At 41.0% G+C, this 12464-nt stretch overlaps 1 protein-coding gene across 2 annotated transcripts in view; it reads left to right on the top strand.

The window, feature by feature from the left end:
- The first annotated feature begins 7828 nt into the window (after positions 1-7828).
- Positions 7829-12464, top strand: part of LOC116382498 (dystroglycan-like) — a 12034-nt gene continuing 7398 nt past the window's right edge. The window contains exon 1 of one of the 2 annotated variants that reach the window (XM_031845594.1): positions 7829-8160. The gene's annotated coding sequence lies outside the window, so the exon portion shown is untranslated. The other variant, XM_031845595.1, reaches the window with a different exon arrangement.

The raw sequence follows: 12464 nt of genomic DNA, 5'->3' as shown, positions 1-12464 counted from the left end.
TGATGTTTAAGATAACAGAATCATTGCATATATTCTTTTGAGCCCTTCGTCTTTATATTATGCATCCACCCATACTGTAAATACTCAGAACCGTATTTTGTTAGACACAGATTAACTATACTAACAGAGAAGTGTTAGCACCAGCATTAGTGTGCTGTTTGGAGCTACGCTTGTTTGCTTGGTATTATATTTTGTCAGTATGAAAAGGAAGCGTTGGCTGTGATTTACAATATCTAATACTAAAAACAATTCAGGCAGATAAATAGCACAAATACATTGTGATTTAAATTCTGTAGTAGTGCATCTGAGCCTGAGGGGATAAAGGAAAAAGAACCTGGAGGTTTCTGTTCGGCTGCACATACCCATACACATTCGAGGAATGCGTAGAATGGCGAGCGAGCGACAAGAGAGGCCTTGTATTCGTAGGTCTATCTCCTGCCCACCCTGTAGATCAGCCTCTTATCTGTTAAATGAGACGCTGCCGACGGATTTGGATAACAGGACTTTGGCGTCGGCACGGCGCTCCCTGCACTGAGAGAGCTCTGCGGTATCACAGAGAGAGTCGCTGTGCCAGAGCCGAGCGGCACAGACAGCCTTGGACCAAGCAGTGGGCGGATACGGGGAGCCACATAATAGGCAGCTTCAGATGCTGCCATTACTTCTCTTTTTTTATATTCTTCTCCTGGTTGTCTCTTATCATAGATATGACTCTAACAGGGGATTATGAGTGATACGCCCCAGAGTCTAGATTCATTTCACACTTTCCCACACATCACCTTGGATGGGTGTGTGGCTGTGATTCCTGCAGCCGTTGACTCATCCTAGCTCAGTCTGTGGTGTTATCATGTGACCAGCACGGCAATGAGGCAGGCTGAAATGCATCCTCCAGCACTGGATCGTGATTTGATCTGACTTGTTGTCTCCCTCACCCCGGGCCGGAATTGATAGGTGGCGTTAAGTGCACACCTGGGACCCAGCGTCGGGTCTCCGCGCGTCCTCCCCATTTCCAATCGCCCCAGAGCCCGGGGCCTCAGACGGGTATTAAGCAGGAGTACCGATCCACACACTCGGCAGCCCACGCAGACTTAAAGAGACGGAGCTGCCTGCCACGTTAGGCGTGGGTGCCAGTCACCATCAGGTTCAATGGATGAAACTGGAGTACATTCCTGCGACCTTACGCATTGCTTGCTAATAAATCCCTTAGACCCGCCGAGGACAGAAAACACAGGAAGGTGATGGTTGTCTAGATCAGAGAGGTAACAGGAGAGGACACGGAGTCAGGTGACACTGAACAGGCTTGTCACTCTGTGCAGGGACTTGACTCTCACAGATTCATCCAAAGTGGGTCATGAATGTCTGAATCGTGTTTCATGACGATCCATAAAAATGGTTGTTAAAACAATTCACGAAAAGCAAGTATCAACTTCATGTTGGCGCTATAGAGGAAAAGCCAGAAGTCAGTAGGCTTCATCCTCTGAGGACCATCAATGTCTGTACCAAAGTCAGTAGGCTTCATCCTCTGAGGACCATCAATGTCTGTACCAAAGTCAGTAGGCTTCATCCTCTGAGGACCATCAATGTCTGAACCAAATTTCAAGGCAATCCATCTTATGTAGTTGTTTGCTATTTCATTCTGGAAGTGTTGGACCTACGGACAGAAACATCTTTGTCATCCTGCCGGTCACTTCATTCAAATCATTCCTTTGTCATTAAAAGAAGAATTACAGCAGGCCGGTTCTGAAAAGTGAAGTCAATGATGAAGTGCCTTAAAGCTGCATTCTCTCTAGTGTCCACCAGGGGGCGACTCCTCTGGTAGTATAGAAGTCTATGAGAAAATGACTCTACTTCTCTCTTGATTTATTACCTCAGTAAACATTGTAAACATGAGTTTATGGTCTCAATCTCTAGTTTCAAGTCTTCTTCAATACAGCATGATGTTCATTTAGTACATTATGGTCCATTTAGAGTCACACAGACCATAAAGCAGGGGATGCTTTAGGGCGGGGCTACACGGTGATTGACAGGTCGCTGCCACTGCGTTATTTGGTCTGGGAGTTTTCCGTGTTTTCGTCTTACAACTTTAACCCTTTCGCAGTGTGTTTTCGGTTTATCAAAGATATTTGTGACATTTGTGGTCGCTTAAAAATGTCTTATTGAGCATTCAGACTTAGCTCCACGCTCTCATGTCACTAAAAAACAAGATGGTGACAACCAAACATGACGAACTCGAGGCTTCAAAACCGTAGTCCAAAAACCAATGGGTTCTTATATACACTATGAATTACAGTCATAACTGAAATAAACCATCTGTTTCTAAGGAAATTACTTTTAGACTGATTACCTTAGCAACAACACTTGTCCGGTTAAGGAATTGATGAGAACTGGTAGTTGAATATAATATCATAGTTTGAATGTGCAAAGGTTTTATAAGGACATTACAGCGATGATAGACTGTGTTAAGGGTATTTCATGCAACTGCTAAAGACTCTCAGCACACATTTAGGGGAGTATTCAGTAATCTGGTTTTGATTTGATATCTGCTCTTCATTGGGGTCACCCTTTGGCCATGTCAATTTTCCGATTTCAATATTTGCTTATGTCCCCTTGATGTGTTTCATAGTCATTTAGGCCTCTTTGTCTCTGATAAGAAAACTATTACCCCAGTGACAGAGCCCATTAGGGGCTTTTCATCCAACTAGCATTTAGCTCGAGGTCTCCTGAAGAGCTGTGTGTTTACTCTGTAATGGAGTAGCCTGATCTGCCACCGGTCGAACGTACAGGACTGCTAATGTCCAATCCTCCTGTAATTGCTTCCGGGGTCTCTAGTGGTGGAATAATTATGCAGTGTAATTGGCGAATTATCAGCTAACTTGCCTCAGCAAAGACTTGGATGGGTTTAATTTACACTGAGATGCATGTAAATATGACAAGATGAAAGTACATGTTCCAATTTGCTTTTTCAATAATGTTTTGTAAGTATTAGGGGATTTAGTTTTGTAACACTAAAGAGGATGTTTTCACAGAGCTGTGGCTTGTTGATCTAGTTCAGTATGAGCATGCACCAGTGATGATGGTAGGTCTTGGTAACCCTTATTTGTGCTGAGCAGCGAGAACAGATAATTGGGGGCAGACACAAACAGGAACAGTACTCTGAAACCAGCAGCTGTGCTGAAAGGAAATCCTCCTTCTTGCTGTTCTATTATCAGCTCGACAGAACAAGTGACAAGGTAAGCAGACAAACACTGCAGAGCCAAAAGCAAAACAGGTGAGTGATGAGTTTCTGGAACATTCTTTGAGGCTTTTCAATGACCCTGCAAATTACTGTAGCCTTGTGGGAACCAAACAAAAACTATTACAGGGCAAATATTTTTGAAATATGAAGGTGACAAGAATTGTGGGTGAAGAAGAAAGATCCTTGAGCGAAGCAGAAAGGGTCTTTCCACTTGTTAATGAGTGAAACCGAGGAGTGTTGTCTAAAGTAATCTACCATTGTGAGAAAGGGGGAGATTGGCTCCGTTGAGGGTCTTACTCAGCCAACCCCCCCTCTGCGGTCCAACAGTCCGCTCAGAGTAACTCTTCTAATAAGTCACTTGGAAGAAAATGTGGGGAGTCAGCTGATTTGTAATCCGCTCTCTTTCTCGCTCTGTGCTCACACATCAAGAGTCAGATTGATAAGTGCAATCACATGAAAGCCCCAAAACGCTGGTGGGGCTATCATGGTCTAGTAAACCTGCAGGTGGGTTTTTTTGTGTCTATATGTGTGTTTTGGCAAAATGAGAGCCGGCTGGAAATCCCTCATCCATAATATGCCTCAAGTGTAAACAGCAGGTCGAGGGAAGGGTAACTGCTGGGAAATGAATGCATTCTTCTGTGCTGACGTTGGTGCAATTTACATATTAAGTCTGTGCTGATGGTGTATTCGTTAGATTTAAAGACGATTACATACAACACAATTACAAAAAAAAGGTTCTTGTTCTCTGTGAATTTGTTGTGTAATGTTTGAAAGCAACCTGTGATTAAGAAAATGGAACATCTATCTCATAATAAATCCTTTTATATGTATTTAGAAAGTAATTTAATTGCTTGTGCGTGTTTACTTTGAAAAGAAGATTAATTTAATGTTCAGTCTGTTCTGTTGTGCAGATACAACATGCTCTTTCTTCATGCTGTCGCCTTGTAGGGGTGAACAAAGAGTCAGGGGGATTCGGATGATTGACAGGTCTGTGAACTATTACGGACAGGCCCTGTATCTTAAAATCCTAATCATGCTTGCCAAGGGTTTTATTATTATAGGAAGGCTCTTTCTTTGTTGCCATGACCGTTGAGTCACTTTTTGCTCCGAGATATTCATACAGTTTATAGTTTATGATAATGCACGATGATGGCAGAGCTCAAATGTATATTTCACGCAAATAGTTTGTGTGGAGCAAAAAGACATCAAATCATTTGTTGGCTAAGTGAACGATAAGAATGCCCATTTCCACAGACACATTTGGCAGTATAATGACATCCGTGATGGTTGTTTCATTTTCAAGTTTATTTATTTCTTTAACTGTGCTGCTTGCCTCTTCTTCAACACTGGCTGTCAGTCTGGGAGTCGTTCCTCTTTCCTTTTAACTGTTCGTTCCTCCTTAAAGTCGTTCCCAATAGAGCTCATGCCCTATTTAAAACCATATTAATGCAGGCTAATACAACCATTCATATCGTCATTCATACGAGCTCAAAGAGAGCTTAACAAAGAAATGTCACCTTTGTGTGTCTCTGTTCGGCTTTAAAAAGCGGAAGGTAGAAAGTCTTCAAGGTGAGGAAAAGTAATCTGAAGGCAACAAGAGCAGGACGTGGACTGAATGGCTGCTCCACAGATTCACAAACCAACAGGAACATGAGCATAAACATTATGTGTGAACTGTTTCTATAATATATTAAAAGCTTCATTAGATGTCATATTATCTCCAATATTGTACTTTTTACTCCACTTAATTGACAGCTGGAGTTTCAAATGTGACAAAAAAAGTACAAGATTCATACAATATAAATTCATTATATTTAATACATGTTAAAGCATCCATAATAATATTCCAATAATATGATATGTATTTAAATATAGCTCTCTGAAAGGGACTATTATGCAAGAAGTTTACTTTAATACTTTAAGTACAGTTCGCTGGCAACTTTGACCTAAATGTTGAATGTAGGTCGGTAGCTTTAACAGTTGCATACAGTACTGTACAGAGTATATTTGCATTGCATTGCTACTTTTCTTTTTAGAAACTCCCACTGCAGGTCAAAGGCTGCAGCAAAGTGTCTGTCTGCGGTGGAGTCTGAGCTGTAGGAGTTTCGGGTGAACCTGCATGATGTCATGATGAAAATGAATTAAGAATAACTAAGTAGAAATAGACAATCTTCTCGCCGATGGTCTCGTTTACTTATGAAGTTTGAATAGAGGCATCAGTATGAAATAGAAACAGCTTCATAACCAGTTAAAAGTTCCTCACAGTAACTTTAAGTAGAGTACTTCCTCCAACAATGAGGAACAGTTTTTATTTCATTTTTGCAGATGAGTTTATATATATATTAAAACACGGACTAAATATGACTAAATCTACCCATACTAACTTTAATCCTTTCACCTGACAACCCTTCATCCTTGAACGTTTGAACCCTTGAACCGTTGAACAACCACATGCTTGAATCTTGTGACTAATATCACAGTTGTCTGCACTCAGCAGTCTGAATGCACTGATGCAAATGCACATTATTGCAAACTGTGTGCAGCATGGTTGTAAGATAAGCCCTCTGTGCTAAGATATCCGACTCAACTCGCCAATAAGATCACCCAATATTCCTTATCTAGCTGATGTTTGTTTCCTCTGGAGATTGATTTTTCAGCCACAACATTATGAGTATTGATACCAAAGTCAATATAGAATCTTTGTATTGACAAAGAAACTATGTAGAAACGTTTTGAGGATAAGATCTTGACATCACTTTCAGCCTGCACAAACAGAAAATAAGTCACACTGGTGTTAATTATTTCAGCACAGTTCTTTGAACAAATATAACCTTTAGACCGTGAATGGGCCTCGTCTCAACTGTGTGGCTTTGACTTTAGAAAACATGAGCAGCAGTTACCCTTTTAAATCACAAATCACAGACTGCATGTTGTGCATGTGTATCAGACATTTTGTTTCAGTCGCACATCTCACACAACGGATACACTCTTATCTATGCAGATGTCTGCACCGGCTCTGTGCTGGTACACGACTTAGGTCCGTCAACTTGACTTGAAGCGTTTGTTTAGGCTTGAAGTCTATTTTCTTTTGTTGACAATACTAGTGTAAACGTGAGGTTGACGCCCAATAAAAACAGGCATGTGATAAATGTGTCTTTGGTTGCAGAGCACGGCCAAAGGCCACACACAATCCAGTGTGTGTGGTTCTGTTAGCAGTGGTGAAAAAAACCCAGCTGTGTGTGTGTGTGCTGTTAGCTCCGTTAGCTGTTAGCAGATAGCCTAACACACACACACCGTACAAACCAAAATGTTTTACCCCCCACTGTGTCTGGGCTGTGTGTGTGTGTAGACAGCAGTCAATCATGGCAGCATCAAACAGGCAATAAAAGGTGTTTTGAGAAAGTGTGAGTCACTGTAACCACGAGAGGCCCTTGAGCATGCAGCCACAACTTGCCACCCAACATGTTATGCAGTTTGGAGCAGCAGAATGCAAGACTGTAGCCGTGGACAGACACGGAGATGCACGCACACACTCGCTCACCAAAGACCAATCCCATTATCTCCTGGTGGAGGTAATAATACTACTAACGAAGACCCTTGTGAGACACCATAAAGCACAGATACAGTATTACGAGATCTCTTCAGGGTGTATTTCACTTTTGTTACTGCAGGACATTATTGTAGGTGGAAGTATGTGTTTGTTGTTTTCATTCATCATCACAGAGACATACTTTCATAAAAACAGAACCTGCTCTGCAGATAGATACTTATCTTCAATGTCTACGTTTTTTTATTGCAAGGAAGGCTATGAGGTTGGATTTTACGATAACGTTAGGCCATTTATGTCTTTCAAACGTACTACTGTGGATATAGCGCTTTGGTTAATTCCCTTTGTTGAATTTTGTCCTGGATCATTTTATTGTGTGCTGATTTTTTGCAGGATCAAAGTACGCTCCTTCTCTGAAAAGTTCTTTCAGATATACTTGTGATGAAGGGCTCAATAAAAACTGACTTTTAAATCAGGTCCAAATGATCTTATTAAAACGTCTTTTGAGCGATGCCGGCGCTTAAGAAACATCCGGCAGCTTTAATATTATCAAATGATGATAAGCCATGATTATATCTGAGTGAGGAAAACTTTTGTACAGGGTGATATGCTACAAATAACTAATGGGTGGATTAATTTATATTTCATGTAACGCTTACTGTATTGTAAAAACATAAGTAATCTATGAGCATGGCAGGAAATTAAGCCATGTCTGTTGGAAGATAGTTGTTATGCAAAGTCTCAGGAGATGGAAGCGAGGATATTAAACTATTCTACTGTCCGACTGTTTGTCTTAGTATGAACTGTTTTACATTTAGTTGTGTTGAATGTTGTCAGAATGCTGTGGTCTACTTGCCTTTATGTCCACACAGTTGACATATTGGAATATTAAAGCGTGTTCTTAATTATGAGGTGATTCAGCGCAACTACCGGCAAAGTGCAGCTAAACACTCAACCTAAGTGTCCTCCAAACAGTTTCTCTTTTCACCTGCATGTCTCCAAATATAAAAGAGTGGAGGCGGAGTCATGCTGGTACACACACACAAAACCTGTAGACCTGTCTGCGATGAGGACAGAGGCAGCCGGGGAGGGGTTTCTACCGACATAACTACAACACAGAGCGGATAACTATCTGTAGAATAAACTAAACCACGGGGGGGTGGGAGAGAGAGAGAGATATCTGTTCCCCCTTTTCACTGTGCCCCAGATACTCTACTTTCTACAAAAAGCAAGATATGCGTCTGTGGCGCTGAGGGGTGGTGGTGATGGGGGAGGTGGAGAAAGTGCATGTTTAATGGCATTTTGGAAGTCTCCACGGCGCTCTCCGGGTAGAAGAGGAGACATCACGGCGCGAGTTAGCTAACGTTAGCTCGCTAACAAGGTCAGTTTGCATTTTTGGTTGGGTTATGTCGCTGTTTTAGCGGTTGCATCGTTAAAAAAAAAATGCCACCCTCGTCGTCTTTGCCAAGTCTGCTCGTTTAACAGAATTAGCACCGACGCCCGGTCCGCTGATACAGGACAAGGTAACATGCTATTTATTTGCACACTCTCGACGTTAGCTTGTTAAGTTAGCACCCACCCGGTGGCTACAGCGTTTGTTCGCTTATTCGACTTATAGGTGTTTGGAAAAAAAATGATGGAGCTGCTTCACATTAGCACTGCCCTGTAGAGGTTGTTTGTTTGTAGCTGCATCAACAGTGCTTCCTAACTGAGCCAACGTTAGCTGCAATATATTTATTTTGAGTAAGCTAGGTATTTGGGTGGATGTCCCAGCAGCCCCAGCAGCAGCTCGGTGCTTGTTTCCGCCTAGAATAAAAACAGGTGCATCTCTCTCGCGCTAGCTATGAATAGATGCACGGGGCTAGTTTACTGGATTCCCAGCTTCCTCATCTGTCTGCTCGTTTTCAGGGATTCATGTTTCCATGAACACGGTGTCTACTTAAGTGTGGGGCTGTGAAGTTATTTATCAAGGTTGAACGGCGTAGGAGGCGATATCATTTAACAAAAGGCCCGTCGTCTACATACTCCAAACAGAAACGGGCCCGGTAGCTAGCTAACGTTTCTGTTGGTTAGCTTAACGTTAGCTGTAAGACGGTAACCGGCTACTGGGACACAAATGTCAATCCTGAAACACTTCATTGTGATAGCGATGTTGTTGTTTAATCATACGACAAAATAAAAAAAAAAAACATGATGTGTTGTCATCGACCACAGGGTCTCTTTATCTTTTACCGATGTTAATTTGGGAAGGGGCTGGTTTTTGCCTGTAACGTTAACTTGACGTTAGCGTGAATTTCCCCAACGTGTTTTAACGTTAGTTCCAGCTACTTTGCTTTTATAGTATATTTATAATATAGTATAACAAGTGTGAACATGGTGTGGGTAGAAATATCACAATCGACAGCAATTGGATATCAGTTTTTTACGCGTATTTTAAGAAGATCATCCGATAACAGTTGCATCATAACGGCTCATTTTCAGATACAAGTGCCACTTGTTGGAAGGCTTGATCGTTGTTTGTTTTACACTTGTAACTTTACTCTTGCTTCATGCTTTAGACTCCGAATGAATTCATAGAAATACACCAAAAAAATATTTGTTGACTTCTAACACTGGATTTTGACAGCATAGTAGCTTCCAAAACGAGTTGCTCTCAGGTCATCATGCCAGGTTAGACTTTCACTCAGCCAAGGCCGACTTTGTGTTTCCTCTCCACATATTTCATTACTTGGGTTGAAGTGTGTGTGTGTGTGTGTGTGTGAGTGTGAGCAACACAAGGGAAACATCCAATGGCAAAGCAAGCTTGTGGATATGTTTGTTATTCAGCTCATGCACTATCTAGAGGCTGCTGGATGTGGTACGTCAATTCAATTGGCCCTGAGTGCCACTGTGCATCTGAGTCCTAATTATTTTTGATGGTTTTCAAAGGTTTTAACTACTGTTGAACTGCAGAAAGGATGTAAACGGTCTCCCCCCCCAGTAGTTCAGGTGTCAATTTGAAATGGGCAGAAACCACACACACACACACACACTCAAGCTTGTGTCATTGTGCTGTTTACCATACATAAAAAGTGCTCCTCATAGAACCAATGAGGTTTTAATGGTTGTTTAGTGGAAAATTAAGTATAAATATTGTAAAAAACACCTTTTTATAGAACCTTTATTTTAGTACTTTGGCTTTTGAAACTATATGTCTTAAATATTTGAGCTGTGTGCTATATAGCTTAGCACCAATGCTGTTGAATATGGTCATGACTATAACAAGCCACTCTTTTCATTCCTGATTCCTGATATCTGCAGATATAATTCTAATATCGGAGCACGTTTAGCTTAACATTTGCATTCAAATCTAAATGTATTCCAAGGCAATTTATCTGAACTGTAGGTTAAGTAGGCTTCACATACAAACTTAAACCGAACAGCTGCCGGAGTGCAAATTCTTCCTTTTTTAATCTTTTCTTTTAAAACTTGAACAAATCAAGTGCACAGCAATTATCACATACTAGAAGATTTGTATACAGTAGTTCAAAAGTCATGAGGATTTTCAAAGAGGAGTGCATTGCTTAATTGACAACTCCTTCAAGAATATATTTACACTATCAAATAAGTTATAAACAATGACTGCTTCTTAAATCTGCTTTGTTACAAAATAGTGTTGTGTGACCAGATGTCTTCTGCACACATTCCATTTCCATCAAGCGATAAAAGTCGAGGCCAAGAGGTTTCTTTGTGTCAAAATCAGAAGGAATAGCGGTTCATATGTGGCAAACTAGATTATTAATACCTGCTAGAAGTATCCTTAATGTCGAGTGGTTTATTGAATCTACCGTCTGCTTAAAAAGCCTAAAGAGAGCCATTGACGGACAGAACCAATGGCAGTCAGTTTATAGACACATTAGTGAGCGTTTGAATGAATCTTTATTGAGAGAACCGCAACTTGACACTCACCGACCTCTTTAACGAGCTGAAAGACGAAGTCACTGTGATAAAACAGACTGCAGGCCCGTTAACAGTAATGTGTTGTTTATGTGGTTCATCTCCATCGACTTCCGTGCTAAAGACGCTAGTGTGGCTAACTATCTTCTTTGTAACCGTAACACGGCTGGAAGGACAATTCTCCAACATTATTACATATTTATATGGATCGCTACGTGGATGGATGACCTCACTTTAATATTGGATAAGTGAATTGCATCATATTGGAACTTGATACCGATATTTGATCTCTATTTTTACATTCAACCCCATGAACAACGGGCAACATGGCTTCATGTTGTTGAGCCTTGTTTTGATAGTTGTCTTTTTCCTCAAATGACACGTCCTCGTTACACGTTTTACTATGCACATTGATTTTAATATTGTTTTGTTAATTTGAACAAATTAAAACGTTTCATATTTCTTAATGGGATGTTGTTTGAATTGTATTCTTAATTACTCGCACACTGTGAAATGAGAACGTGATAGAATCTAGGCCACATTATGGAAATCTTACTTTGATGCTCGGATGGTGTGTGTGTGTGTGTGTGTGTGTACAGCCTGAGGTGAGGTGTGCTCATTCTGAATTAAATCAAGCTTATGGGTAAAACCTATTTTCATGTTAATGTTTGTTTTGCATATAAACACAACTTAATGGATGAATTACGCGTTGTCTTTAAACTCAGCTGGCTACTGAAGCTTGAGCCTGTAAGTAGAGGAGAGACTCCTTGGCGTTTGCTTCCTAAGAAATACAGATTTCCAGATAAAGGTGCATGTCTCAACCTGGTTCAGGGTTAAGTGAGACATGACTCGGTACTCTCCGCCTATTTGCAAGTAGGCGGTAAAATGTCACGTTAGCAAAAAGTACTTTTTCATGTTTCAGACCGTTCTATCTTTTTTACGTTATCTATTTGTATGTTAATTTTTGTCCACGCAGCATCTCTGACTGCATGCAGCCAGGTGGATGGTACAGGAGGACCCCTGTGGATGTGATTATATGTTCTAGTTTTCTCAGCTGGCTGTCGCGTCATAACAGTTTCACTTTCGTGCCAGAAATACATATATATATATATATATATATACACACACACACACACCTGCAGTAGATATGAATCACAGTCATTTACACTGAAAAGCGCATACGAGTTGTTGTTGCATAGGTCAGCCTGTGTTGTTATTAGTCACTGGCAGTAGAGACTCTTCTGACACGACCGGTTTTTCCAGCAAACATGATACTTACTGTAGCTGCCTTTTAGTATGAATCATACATTTTCCAATGCACAAGCAGCGGCTGAGCTGCACACCACTATTGAGATACTGTTTCCTTAAAACTGTACGATCAGATCAGAATGAGGTGGGCAGTTATTGTAGGAGAGAGATTGACTCGAGTCCACAGAAGTTACAAACGTAGTGGTGAGAATGTGGCAGGTTAACAGAGGCTGGATATTGATTTGGCAGAGAGGATTTGAACTATGATTATGTTTTTATTGGCTTCTCCAAAGGCTGATTTCTCAAGATTCAAGGGACCCAACGATGAATGTGTAAGTGGCCTGAGGCTAATGTCTTTAGAAGAAGACAATAATATACTTATTGCTTCATTCGTGTCCTTTGCAACGTGTGATATAAAATTAGCGGTGTGTGTGTGTGTGTGTGTGCAGACTTTTCTGAACATTACTGCCAATTTCCACGAAGAGTCTGATCACCCCCCCC

Source organism: Anarrhichthys ocellatus, unplaced genomic scaffold, assembly GCF_004355925.1.
Source record: "Anarrhichthys ocellatus isolate YVR2014 unplaced genomic scaffold, GSC_Weel_1.0 scaffold5, whole genome shotgun sequence".
In the NCBI taxonomy this organism is placed as follows: domain Eukaryota; kingdom Metazoa; phylum Chordata; class Actinopteri; order Perciformes; family Anarhichadidae; genus Anarrhichthys; species Anarrhichthys ocellatus.
The sequence above is the reverse complement of the archived record's forward strand: the minus strand, read 5'-3'. Positions and strand labels throughout refer to the sequence as shown.